This window comes from Apium graveolens, chromosome 9 (genome assembly GCF_009905375.1).
Source record: "Apium graveolens cultivar Ventura chromosome 9, ASM990537v1, whole genome shotgun sequence".
NCBI classification, from domain to species: domain Eukaryota; kingdom Viridiplantae; phylum Streptophyta; class Magnoliopsida; order Apiales; family Apiaceae; genus Apium; species Apium graveolens.
The window spans coordinates 205049459-205064228 of record NC_133655.1 but is presented as its reverse complement, the minus strand read 5'-3'; the positions used below and the strand labels follow the sequence as shown (position 1 = coordinate 205064228).

The following is a 14770-nucleotide window of genomic DNA, read 5'->3' as shown; positions in this document are numbered from 1 at the left end:
ATACGAACACATCACAACTCATGTCTGATCATAGAAATTGTCCTTCTTTAATATTATTCCTTTTTACGCGTTTCGGGTCACGTTCTGCCTGATGGCTCGACGCTCAGCGTTTTAATTACGCTTCTCATTATCATTATCGACCGACACGTCACTAATCCACAATAATTTATTTAAACATTCACTTCACATAATCATACATATTTCACACATTTTTTTATAATTTAATCCCTTTTTAGGACGGGTTCTGTTTTACCTGACGGCCCGACAATACAACTTAACTCCTAAGCTGACTTTTTAAATTGGAACGCTTCTATTTACGCTCCTCGATACTAACATACAATAAAGACAAATAAATTATCACTTAAAATACATATTTTATAATCACATCACATAAATCATACTTTATTGACTTAATTTTATCGCAAACTTCTTAGTCGTCACATAATTGGTATTTAATTCATTGATATCTTACTTTAATATTTAAAATAGAATGCAACATAATTATTGGTATCTAAAATACTTGACAAGTATCAGTCAATGATATATTGTTAATATTTTATTACAGATAATTGTGAGATTTTAAGTTCTAGTGAATTTATTTGCTTTGCTATATCTAAAAGATTCACTTCAACTTAAAATTAGCAGCATAGTCAATCTTATTAAGGAAATTTATCAATAAACAATTTTGTTGATTATAATATTATAAAGATAGATTATGGAGCTTTTGATATGAATGAGAATTGCTTAGACTTTACCCTAAGTGATCAATGTTTTTACAAAAACTCATTAATCTTGAAAGACAAAATCTTTCTTTCTCTTCTTAATACTGCTAGAGCATCAGTCTGTGTCTTATCAAATCATTTATCTTTTTAGGCATAAAAACAGACTTGTGCACTCAAACAGTTTTAAGAGAAAAATCAAACTTCTTTCTACATTAGTGATTGCTTATTTCATTAAAATCTTTTTGAAATCACTATTGTACATCATTTCTCTCAAAAGATTAAATGCATGAATTTCATTCATTATAGATCTTAAGTGAATTTTATCTCTATATTGCCATATGTTCTGTGATATAGGTTCAGCCTCCAATGGCCTTCTTTCATTTGATTGTCATGAGGTTAAAAACCCACAACTTCAATCCCAGACTGTAAAGACAAACACGAAAACAGAACCAACCAACACTCTCTTACCACTAAAATGAAGTATAAATGAAGGTCTTGACGTTAACCCAGTACTACAGCCATCTGCCCAAAAGTGATACACAAGAGTCTATCTGTCTAGACAGAAAAAGGGATGCTATATACAAGTCAACTATCCCGGAAAATTGGCTCTTACTATGGCCTCGACTAACTAGACAACTAGACTATCCCATCATCGGTCCTGAATCACACACCGGAGCGGGTCAGCTCCCATACCCTTTCCATCGCACGACGGAAGATATAGTCGGCCTGCCGCCTGGAGATCCTACCATGCCTGTCCCTCTAGAGCGATCGGAGTCTCGCTCAGGACGTGAGCTCTATCCCCGTCAGCTCCCTCCTCAAGGATCGGGGTATAGTAGCCCTAGTCTCATAAGCTCGGGCACGCCTACCCGCCCTCTCCGCATCCAACTCCCTCCTGACCTCATCGAACCGGGCCTCAGCAACAGCCACTCAGATCCTCAGTACATCCTGAACATAGTCGTGAGCTAACAACGACTGCCTATGGGCAGGGTCGAGAGGTGGTGAATCCAGAGCCGCTGGGGGTGCCTCCTCGGTCTACCTAGGCTTGGGAGTATGGGTCTCTGAGCTGTCATCATAGGGGCTCCAAGATAGTGGTGGAGGGGTAGGAGCTCTGACCACCGGGAGTGAGGGTAAAGGGGTACCAGTATACTCCACTATAGCTCCGACCTGCTCCTCATCTACTGGGACCTCATTTGGGTCCTCCTCATCTGAAATAGCAATAACCTCTATCTCTGACTCCTCTGAGGGGTCCTCCTCATCCTCCTCCATCTCAGGCTCATCCTGATCCTCGGCATCTAGAAGTGCCTCATCATGCTCACGCTCGAACATCTCAGGGTCCTCTATCTCATGTGCCTACACATTAAACGAGCTAAGTTACTATCATGATACTTATAAGGGTTCCCGTAAGGGTTTTAACTGTCAGTGCTACTTTAAGTAGTCCGACTATGAACTTGGCAAGAGTTCTTATTATCTTTGTGAGTTGATTATTATATCGTCGCATCATCTCTGAGGTTTATAACGCTTAGCTCTGATACCATTTCTGTAACACCCCCAGATCCGGGGTTGGGGATCCGGGTCGTCACGGTCTTTCTTTCCACAATATCAATTAACTTAATTAATAATAAATAACCTCACGCTGTGACCCCACACTAACACACACCACAACCCGTTATAGTCTCAGAGATGAAATTGAAATAAGTACAAGTCCTTGAATCCACAATTTAAAAGTTATTACAACCCAAAATGATTACTTGATAAGTTTACAGTTAATTGCCATTATCTGCAACAAGTTATAATTATACATTATTTGGTTCCCAAAAGTAGAATGCCTGATCTACCAATAGATCTACGTCTGCAGCTATAGCAGCTACAACATCAACGGGAAGACGCGGGACGCTTCCCACGCGCTTGCGCTGGGTCTGCTTGAGTCTGGCCAACTTTCCTAACTGTTGTTGTGTGATGAAGAAATGAAGCAAGAGTGAGCATTACAGCTCGCAAGATAATATATAGTGTAAACAATAATGCAAGTATCTAAATGGATAACTTACTAGAATCCTTTATCAAGTGTAAGGTAATTACTTACTGGATATAAGCTTAAAGGAAGATGAAGTTACCAATTACTTCACTACACTTATACCATTTTTAGAAATCTACTTATACTACCATTGTTCAAAGTATAATAAGTTTCAAAAGTTCATCCCATAGATGAGACCACAAGTTAAGACTTGAATAGATTCAATCTTTAAAATATTTTTAAAGGAAATGAAGATACGAGATACTTCATTCAATGGAAACACCATTATAACTGTTTGACCCTTGTCAATGCTTCGGCAATCACCCATTCGTAGCCTTTCGATCGAAATGCTTCGGGTAGTGTTGCAGAAATATCCAACTGGATGATGAACTCATTACGGGAGTTTGTCGCGCCAGGAAGACCACTTACGATGATCAGTCGCAGTAGTGCAACCCCACCATTTTCTACATGTAGAGGAGAACCTGTCGGATTTACTTGTCAACCGAACACTGGACTCCTAAGGAATGGACCGTCTTAGCGGAACTTCCGGGCCATTTGGGCTAATATAATAAGGTTGGGCCGGCGCCACTCGACCACTTACGCCACTCCTAGTTCAGATGAAATCCATGACTCTGAAACGTAAAGCTCGTCCCCACTTTCCCCAAGTAGAAACTTGTTGATACGGCTCCACCAAAAAGTCGTATCTAGTTGGAAAGGAAAACTCACCGATATTTTCCAGGCGATGCCTGTTAATGGATTAACTTGTTCCAAGAATTTTACTTCCCGAGTGTTGGGTAAGTAATCAAAAATTCTTTTATCAGAATAGCAACCTTGTTGTGAATATAAAATACACCACAGAGTCGGATCCCTCAGGTTTTGAGCGAGTATTTAAATCCCCTTCGAAAGGAGGATCTTAAATATAAAAATGAGCTTTGGGATCCGCCCTAACCTTTAAAACCATTTTGAAGACTCGAAAACATTTTTAAGAATGTTTGGAGTGATGTTGATTTAATAAAATAAATCAGTCTCAATATATTAGAAAATTTCTGAATATTATTATTTAAATAATATTCCCATAAAGAATAATCTTTATAAAAATAATTGAAGTAGAAGTTTTAAAACTTATACTTGAAATGAATATTAAATAACCAAAGATATACTTATACGAAAGTACTATCTTTATTTGAATAATCAAAAGTGAGTTTGATTATCGACACATTATTCTTTAATAAAATAAAGAATAATAATTAGTAAATAATCGGAGTCATAAGTCCTCGAATGAATATTCAAATAATAATATTCATTAATAAAATAGACGGAGTCATAAGTCCTCGAATGAATATTCAAAATAATATTCATTAATAAAATAGACGGAGTCATAAGTTCTCGAATGAATATTCAAAATAATATTCATTAATAAAATAGAAGGAGTCATAAGTCCTTGAATGAATATTCAAAATAATATTCATTAATAAAATACACGGAGTCATAAGTCCTCGAATGAATATTCAAAATAATATTCATTAATAAAATAGACGGAGTCATAAGTCCTCGAATGAATATTCAAATAATATTCATTAATAAAATAAAGTTATCGAATAAACCTTATTCGATTCATAGTTTTGAAAACTATATCTAAATATATATAAATATATATATAATATACTCGGGAACTTCGACTCCCGGTTTTAGAAAATGTTCACCTTTGGGTCCCCTATACTAAGGGTATACGCAATTACTGCTTATCTCTAGCATAGGTATTATGCAACTAATAAGCATTTGAATCAACAGATATATATCAAGATTACGAAATAGACATGCATATATACCATATCACATGCTCCAATATATCGCAAGATTTGCTAATTAACCACCATGCATCTATCACAAGATAATGCATATACATATGTATACATCACAACAACAGTATAACGGGTAGAAAACTTGCCTGAGCGACTGGGGGTGATAAATGGCTTGGGACGAGTCTGGTAACCTATAAACAACATATAAGTTGGAATTAAACCAAAGTCGCTTATGAATCTATACTTTAACCAATTAGACCCTAACGTTCGCTTTTGCGCTTAACGATTCACTTAAGTCGCTAGAGTACCCTCGGCTCTACCATTTTTAATAAATTAACCATTAAGGGTTTTAAGGCGATTCTTTCGCGAGTGCCTTACCAACTGCATAATACACTTCACATAAATGTTTCATACTCCAATTAGTCCTTGAAGGTCTTTAACTCATGTTTCAAAGTAAGGCGAGTGGTAATGGTTCGTTCGCGAAATGCCGTTACTTAAAATGGTCGTTTCTCCTGAACCGTATATTGGATTCAAACGAACCACATATCAAAACGAAGCTCGTAACATGAAATATCTAATCATGGCAATGGTCAAAACCTAACAGTGAGTTCTCGGGTCCTGATGTTAAGAACAAAAATAGTCTAAAGTAAATCGGACATTACGACGGCTATGTTTACGCGATTACCAATTTTTATTCTACTCCAAATCAACCACAAACCAACCACAATTCAACCATACAACCAAACTCCATCCATACCTCACTACAACAGCCCCAACACCTCAAGTTTTTCCAATTTATATTAATCTCAAACATGAACTAAAACTATTCTTAAGTTCTTTAACTAATAACCAAGATTTACAACTCCAAAAACATCACAAAACCAACTAATCTCTACATACACAACAATCAAGCCTCTTATGAACTATAATACTCATATTAAGCTCTTAATATTCAATAACAAAGCTAGGTTAAGAGATTATACCTTCCTTGTGAGTGGGAGTAACTAATTAGCTTGGAATCACCCTTGAAAGTCCTTACCCAAGCTTAATCTAAATAAAAACTCAAGAACAAAATTTTAAGTTCTTGAAAAATACTATTCACCCTCTTCTTCCATGAATTTTAGGAAGACATTGTGAAGGAATTTGAAGCTCAAACTTATAGGATAACTATATCTATGCATAGCTGTATTAGATAATTACCTCACTAATTAACAAGGCTTGGATCTTGGATTTTGGATTTTTCTTCTTGAAAAAAAGAGAAAGGCCGAGAGCTTTCTTGAAGAAAATGAAGTCAACTTTGTGTTTTTGTGATTTTGTGATTTGTTTTGCTTGGTTTCTTGCTTTTGATTTGATTTATTACTTTTAACCATGGTGAATTTTGTGTGGTTCACAATCAACCAACAACACCCTTCTCTTTGGTCATGCTTAGGTCATCATGTTATGTCATCCTCCCACACTTGTCCTCTTCTTGTTGGTTTGATGACATCATCCTCACTAACCTCTTTGATTAGCTTCTAATTACTTGGCTAATGACCGCTGATCTGTTATACGGTTCGTTAACTTTTGTTTTCGTTTATCGTTTGAGGGATCATATTCGGGATCTTATTACTTGGGTTTCCTTAACCTTTCTCAATACATTATATTCCTTTTATGATCCTCTCTTATAATCCTTGAATTTAAATCCTTTTTATCATGTTACCTTATACTCCATTCTTTCGGTATCTGGTGGATTTTTTGGGAAAAATCAAAGTGTTTGAATTTGGATTCTGACGATCTTTACATACACTTATATATCATATAGAGTGCTAATAAGATCTCAGAATAACAATAAAAGAACCCCTACATAGTGTGGCATGAAAAGTTTTCTTATTCAGCAATATCAGCAAAAACACTATTCATAAGGGTTACAAAAAAAGTTCAAAATTTTGGGGTTATTATAATTAACTTCTAAGGGTTCCTGTAACAACAAATCATGGGTTTCCTCCCACGAAGCGCTTCTTTTTCGTCATTAGCTTGACGTTGCGTACCTTCCTCAAGTTGACAATAAAACGGCACTAACCACTTCCCGGTTTGCCGTGTCCCCATAGTAGTGCTTCAAACGCTGACCATTAACCTTGAATGCTTGGTCCGGATCATTCTCAAAAATCTCCACCGCTCCATGTGGAAACACAGTTTTGACAATAAAAGGTCCCGACCACCTTGATTTCAACTTCCCAGGAAAATGTCGGAGACGAGAGTTGAATAAGAGAACTTGTTGCCCCGGCACAAATAACTTAGGATGTAGCTTCCTATCGTGCCACCTCTTCACTTTTTCCTTGTACATTTTGTTGTTCTTGTACGTTTGGAGTCGAAATTCATCAAGTTCATTAAGCTGAAGCATTCGCTTCTTTCCAGCTGAATCTAGATCCAGGTTCAACTTCTTCAATGCCCAATAGGCCTTATGCTCAAGCTCCGCAGGTAAATGAAATCCCTTACCATACACAAGTTGAAACGGGGACATCCCAAGTGGAGTTTTGTATGTTGTTCTATAAGCCGAAACAGCTTCATCGAGCTTTAAAGACCAATCCATCCTTGACAGACAAACAACCTTCTCTAAAATGCGCTTGATCTCTCTGTTAGACACTCCCACTTGACCATTTGTTTGCGGATGATTGGCAGTATCAACTCGATGATTCACATTATAGCGCTGCATCATAGAAGTAAACTTACGGTTGCAGAAATGCGACCCTTCATCACTTATGATTACTCGTGGCATTCCAAACCTTGTGAAAATTTGCTTATGAAGAAAATTCAACACTGCCTTTGCATCATTAGTCGGTAGAGCTTTGACTTCTACCCATTTTGAGACGTAATCGACTGCCAGCAAGATGTACTGATTATTGCAGGATGAGACAAAAGGCCCCATGAAATCGATTCCCCAAACATCGAAGACCTCGACTTCAAGCATCACATTTAACGCATCTCATCCTTTCTCGTAAGATTTCCCACTCCTTGGCAACGGTCACACCTTAAAACGAACTGATGAGCATCCTTATACAAAGTAGGCCAGAAAAAACCTGTTTGTAGAATACGAGCTGTCGTCTTTTTACCACCATAGTGTCCACCATAAACTGTGGAGTGGCAGTCTCGTAATATCCCCTCCGTCTCACAGAATGGGATACATCTCCTTATGATCTGGTCAGCTCCCGGTCTAAACAAATACGATTCATCCCACATATACCACTTCACCTCATGCAGAAACTTCTTCTTTTGAGCTGTGGTCAAATTAGGAGGCATTATATTGCTGACAAGATAATTCACAATATTTGCGAACCATGGCTCCTCCTCCTGAACTGCGAACAACTGCTCATCCGGAAAAGATTCGTTGATCAATGTCTTATCAAATGAAGTAGACTCGGGATTCTCCAATCTAGAGAGATGGTCAGCTACTTGATTCTCGGTACCTTTTCGATCCTTTATCTCTAACTCAAATTCCTGTAGCAAGAGCACCCAACGAATGAGTCTCGGCTTCGAATCCTTCTTGGAAACCAAATAACGAATGGCTGCATGATCAGTAAACACTGTCACCTTTGTCCCAAGCAAATAAGATCGAAATTTTTCGAAACCAAATACTATCGCCAAGAGCTCCTTCTCATTAGTGGTGTAGTTCATTTGGGCCCCATTTAAGGTCTTGTTAGCATAGTAGACCACATGAAAGAGATTATTCTTGCGCTGCCCAAGAACTGCGCCCACCGTATAATCACTTGCATCACACATCATCTCAAAAGGCTCTGTCCAATCAGGTGCTGTAATAACTGGTGCAGTTATCAAACTTTTCTTAAGAGTCTCGAATGCCGTTAAGCAGTCATCATCAAATTTGAAAGGCACGTCCTTCTCAATCAAGTTGCACAGCGGCTTAGATATCTTCGAAAAGTCCTTGATGAAACACCGATAAAAACCCGCATGACCAAGAAAACTACGGATTCCTTTTACAGAAATAGGTGGTGGAAGATTTTCAATGACTCCCACCTTGACTTTGTCCACCTCAAGACCCTTGCTAGAGACCTTATGCCCAAGAATAATGCCCTCACGCACCATAAAATGACACTTTTCCCAATTGAGCACCAAGTTAGTTTCCACACACCTTTTGAGTACTGTACGAAGATTATTCAAACATTCATCATACGAATGTCCAAAGACGGAGAAGTCGTCCATGAACACCTCGACATTATTTCCAATCATGTCAGAGAATATAGCCATCATACATCTCTGAAAAGTGGTCGGTGCGCCACATAACCCAAACGAAACTCTGCGAAAAGCAAATGTGCCAAATGGACAAGTGAAGGTAGTCTTTTCTTGATCCTCTGGTGCAATACAAATCTGATTATACCCTCAATAGCCATCCAGAAGACAATAATACTCATGACCGGCCAACCTGTCAAGCATCTGATCAATAAATGGAAGCGGGAAGTGATCTTTCCTTGTGGCCTTGTTCAACTTTCTGTAATCCATGCATACTCTCCATCCTGTGGCCTTGTTGAAAAAACTTGTTAGGGCGAAAACACGCGCTAATATCACATGCAAGTATACGCATTCGCAAGTAGTATAGAATACTTTCTAGTTCGTTCCCACAGAGGCTCAGACTAATTATTGTTCAATTAACTCACTCACCAATGTATGATTACTTCTCATTTGCTACCACAGTAATACCTCCTTTCTTTGGTACGCATTGCACGGGGCTCACCCAAGAACTGTCAGAAATAGGATAAATGATTCCTGCATCTAGCCACTTCAGAATTTCTTTCTTCACCACTTCTTTCATGATAGGATTAAATCTACGTTGTTGCTCAATAGTCGGCTTACTACCCTCCTCTAGCAGAATCTTATGCATGTAATATGAAGGGATGATCCCTTTGATGTCTGCTATAGTCCATCCGATAGCCGATTTGAATTCTCTCAAAATCCTTAAGACCTTGTCCTCCTCACTACCTGAAAGGTCAGATGCAATAATAACAGGTAAAGTAGATGCATCACCTAAAAAAGCATACCTCAAGTGTTCAGGCAATGGTTTAAGCTCCAAGGTAGGTGCTTGCTCAATAGATGGTTTGACCTTTCCTTCAGCATTTTTGAGGTCAGAAGTACCAAGAGATTCAAACGGCATGTCTAGCTTTCGCCTCCAGGGAGAAGTATTAAGATATTGTAGTTGCTCATTGCCATCTTCATCATCACTGTCAAAATCCCCCGCTAAGGCCTTCTCTAATGCATCAGACATTAGCATATGATCGAGTTCTAAAGTAACCGCAGAATCGATCAAATCCACTTTTAAACACTCCTTATCTTCTGTAGGGAATTTCTTTGCTTTGAATACATTGAATGTCACATCCTGATCCTGCACCCTCATAGTAAGTTCACCTTTCTGCACATCTATCAAGGTACGGCCAGTAGCCAAGAAAGGTCTTCCCAAGATTATGGGAATCTTCTTATCTTCCTCGAAATCCAAAATAACAAAGTCTGCAGGAAAGAAGAGCTTATCCACCTTTACTAGCACATCCTCCACTATGCCTCTTGGGTAAGTAATAGAACGATCAGCCAATTATAGAGACATGTAGGTGGGCTTTGGATCAGGCAAGTTCAACTTTTTAAAGATAGACAATGGCATCAGATTGATGCTTTCTCCCAAATCACAAAGACACTTGTCAAAAGACAACTTGCCAATGGTGCAAGGAATGGTGAAGCTACCTGGATCTTTAAGCTTTTGAGGTAACTTTTGTTACAGCACAGCACTGCATTCTTCCGTTAGAGCAACGGTCTCAAGGTCATCCAGTTTCACCTTTCTTGAAAGAATACTCTTCATAAATCTCGCATAACTAGGCATTTGCTCCAAAGTCTCGGCGAAAGGTATATTGATGTGAAGTTTCTTGAACACCTCCAGAAACTTACCGAACTGCTTATCCAGCTTTTATTGTTGCAGTCTCTTAGGGAAAGGTGGTGGAGGATAGAGTTGTTTTTCCCCTGTATTACCCTCAGGCAGAGTGTGTTCAATAGTAGTCTTCCTTGATTCCGCCACTTTCTCCTTTTCCTTAGCGTCTTCATCACCAGCTTCAGCTTCTCCTTCTTTTGCTTTCTCAGCATCAGCAACTTTTTCCAGACCTTAAGGTAATAGCCTTGACTTGCTCTTTAGCTTCCTTCCTGCCTGGCACTTCAGTGTCACTGGGAAGTATGCCAGGTTGACGATTGAGTACTGTATTGGCTATTTGACTGATTTGATTTTCCAAGGTCTTGATAGAAACCGCCTGACTCTTGCATAACAGCTTAAGTTCCTCAAAATCAGCACTAGATGGTGGAGCTGACCTCCTTGTTGAGGATATGATTGTCTTTGAGCATAATGTTGTGGTTGCTGGAATCCAGGTGGATTGAACTGTTTACTCACGCCTTGCTGATATGGTTGCTAAATAGCATTTTGATTATTACTCCAGCTAAAATTTGGATGACTTCTGTTGTTAGGATGATAAATAGCTGGCACAGGCTGCTGCTGTCGTGGATAATTGTTTACGTACAGAACAGATTCGTTAACAAGAGAACACTGATCCGTAGCATGAGAACCTGCACAAAGCTCACAGACCATAGCTATCTGATTGACTCCATAGGTAGCTAGAGAATCGACCTTCATAGACAGTGCTTGGAGCTGCGCTGCAATAGTTGTAGCTGCATCGACTTCCAGAATACCTGCTACCTTCCCAGGCATCATCCTTTGAGTTGGGTTTTGATGCTCATTTGCAGCCATAGTCTCAATAAGATTATAAGCCTCCGTATAGCTTTTGGCCCACAAAGCGCCTCCAGCTGCTGCATCGAGCATGGGCCGAGATTGGGCCCCCAAACCATTATAAAAACCAGTGATCACCATCCAATCAGGCATTCCATGATGTGGACACTTTCTCAACATCTCTTTATAATGCTCCCAAACTTCGCACATAGATTCTGTAGGTTGCTGCGCAAACTGAGTAAGAGCACTCCTCATAGCCGCAGTCTTCGCCATTGGGTAAAACTTCATCAGGAACTTTTATGCAAGATCTTGCCAAGTAGTTATGGACCCAGCTGGTTCAGAATGTAACCAGTCCTTAGCTTTATCCCTCAGAGAGAATAGGAAAAGCCTCAGCTTGATAGCCTCATCAGTCACACCATTGTATTTGAAAGTACTACAGATCTCGACAAAATTCCTTATGTGCATGTTGGGGTCTTCAATCGCAGCACCACCGAAAGAAACAGAATTCTGCACCATCTGAATAGTGCCCGGCTTGATTTCAAATTTATTGGCCTCAATAGCCGGGTGCATGATGCTAGACTGAATGTCATCAATTTTAGGCCGAGAAAAGTCCATAAGAGCTGGATCTGCCGGAACAATACGATCACTCATGATTAAAGGTTCTTTCTGCTCACTTCCTGAATCCGAATCTTCAAAATCTATCTTCTCCGGAATATCAAGAACTTCGTCTGTCTCCTCAGCTGTATCTAAAGTCCTCTTGTGAGTACGAGAATGAGTTTGCATAAACGCTCACTAAAGTATTTGAAACACAACCGGAAACAATAAGTACACACGTCTTAATCACTGAGTCCTAATGATCAATGATGGTAAGTACATAAACTAAACAAATACGTCGAGTCCCCGGCAGCGGCGCCAAAAACTTGTTAGGGCAAAAACACGCGCTAAAAACACACGCAAGTATACGCATTCGCAAGTAGTATAGAATACTTTCTAGTTCGTTCCCACAGAGACACAGACTAATTATTGTTCAATTAACTCACTCACCAATGTATGATTACTTCTCAATGTTAAGACAATAACACTTAGAATTGATTAACTAATTATTAACTACAATTAACTACTATAATTAACCACTTAATTAACACTCGAATTAACAATATTAAAACACTCATGAGATCACAACTTCATTACTACTTCTTTCAATAGCTATTGTTATTACCCTTAGCATGCAACAGTGATGATATTAATCGAATAACACGAAACTGATAAAAGCCAACTTTCATTATACTAATACCATTCTACCAAACATCCACAATTAAGATAGAAGTTGAATAGGCATCAATTATGTTGAGTCCCTATATATCTACAGAAATTGACAACATAATGATTTAAGCACAAGTTATTCCTTTTTGATTACATAGGGTGAATAAAACTGTTAGAGTTACCCACTGATCATGCATATTCATATATGAACCTATGCTAGCATGGCAAGTTCTAAATCTCAAGATCCACCGTCACTTCACAAGAGATTAACACCCTATCTTATATGTTCGTGACGCACATAAGACGAATACGTACAACCCATACTGGATATCATAAAATCATCACACACTAAGGTATTAAACAACTAACTAAAGAATTCCATAGTAAATCCGTTACGACCCCATGATCACGATTAGCCCATGATAGCACTCATCGTCATCATGGGTTCATATGAAAACATGATAAATAAACACAAGAGAATAATAACTAAAACTACTTATATTAAACCAGAGTACGTCACAAGAGTAAATAGGTTCAAAGTAAGAAAACTAGCATCCAACGTTACAACAAAATAAAGAATCACAAGAAAATATGCTTCCTCTTCGTTGCGGTGTGCTAAAACGGTCTTCTTCCTTATCTCCCTCACTCCTTGATTAATACAACGATCCAACCTTTGTGAAACGTCTCTGAAATATACTTATATAGGAGTCCCATAAAACCCAGATAACTCAGAAGTTGGAAGCCAAACAAAAATAGAAGTCTGAAATAATAAATCTGAATTTACGACCCTGCGCAGCCGCTCAACTTTCCTGAGCGGGCGCTCAGCTTCCTGCGCGGCCGCTCAGCAGAGCTGAGCGGGCGCTCAGACCCCTTCTGGAAAATTTATCTGTTTTGCTCCATTTCTTCACTGTAATCTGCTCCAATCTTCCCACTTGCAATGCTAAACACATGCCAAGGCTTATTATTGATGAATTCTCTCCCGAAATGCAACTAATACCCTGAAATGCATAAAAACTAGAAAAACGTATCAAATACACAAAATACTTGATTTCAAGACACCAATTTAAGCTATTATAAGACGTTCTAAGTGGTATAAAATACCACTTATCAGTGATACACTTGTGAGAATGAGTGTAAACACGAGTGGAGAGAAGAGTGAAACACTTGTGAGGTACACGAAACAGAATCACACACTCACGGTGAGGAAGAAAGAGAAACACCATATCCCATTCCCTATCCCTAAACATGGTTCTTGATACTTCGGGTCTCAAATCTGTTTATGATTGGAACCTAACACTTAGGGACCTAATATTTACAGATTGGATTAGAATACGTCGAGACCTAACAAGTTGGGAGCTAACAATTGGTAACAATTGGTGATCTCACATTTGGGAGGTATAAGGAGTTGGGAAGATTGGTGAACATGATGATCAACAGTGAAGTCATACTTGCAGCATTTAAAGGGACATGGTTGATCAGACTCTGACTTGTTATTTCTTTTCCAACCAAGTAAAACATGAGAACTCCTTCAAACAACAGCATACATTCCTTCTTTAGGGGGGAGATAAAAGCTTATATAATAGTTTGGAGGATTCCTCAACTAAGGGGGAGAAAGAGCAGGGAGGAGAAAAAAGGTAAAGCACATGTACACTACACCACACCATTGTTGTTTGTAATTACGGATCCTATTATACGGGAGAGCTGGTAAACACAAGCTGATTTGTTGTTTTCCAAAAGGGGAGTACCATTAGTTCTTATATGCAGATCTTATTGTACGGGAGAGGTGGTAGATGAAGGTGATCTCCTTTAAGTAGTTGATTCTCATAGGGGGAGAAGTAAGAGAGATATGTGCTTCTCAACAGGAAATGTAGTTGTACAAAAGAAGTTGTCGATGACTACTTCAAGACTGAGAAGTATTATCTGGAAGAGATTTGAAGAACCAAGGAAATGAAGATAAAAATACTTGAAGATTAGTTTAGTGCTAGAGGAACAACCATCTTTCATTTCAGTTACTCAAAAAATATGGAAATGCAGTATTTGATCCAGAAAACCAGTAGCATTATTTACAAGTCCTGGTACATTATTTTTTCTAGTTGTTAGTTGAGTTATCCTCTCTATTTAATTTGTTTGTTAGGTTTAACAATCAAATAGGGGGAGATTATTGGTGAGACTGCATAGCTGTATGAACAGTTACGTGATAACTCAACACGATAACAACACTAGAAAAGGA

General features: G+C 38.6%; 1 non-coding gene across 1 annotated transcript; it reads left to right on the top strand.

Moving 5' to 3' along the window:
- Positions 1-11428: 11428 nt before the first annotated feature.
- On the top strand, positions 11429-11535 carry LOC141688214 (small nucleolar RNA R71). Its single transcript, XR_012561672.1, has one exon. It is a non-coding gene; the product is annotated as a small nucleolar RNA R71 (small nucleolar RNA).
- The last annotated feature ends 3235 nt before the right edge of the window (positions 11536-14770 follow it).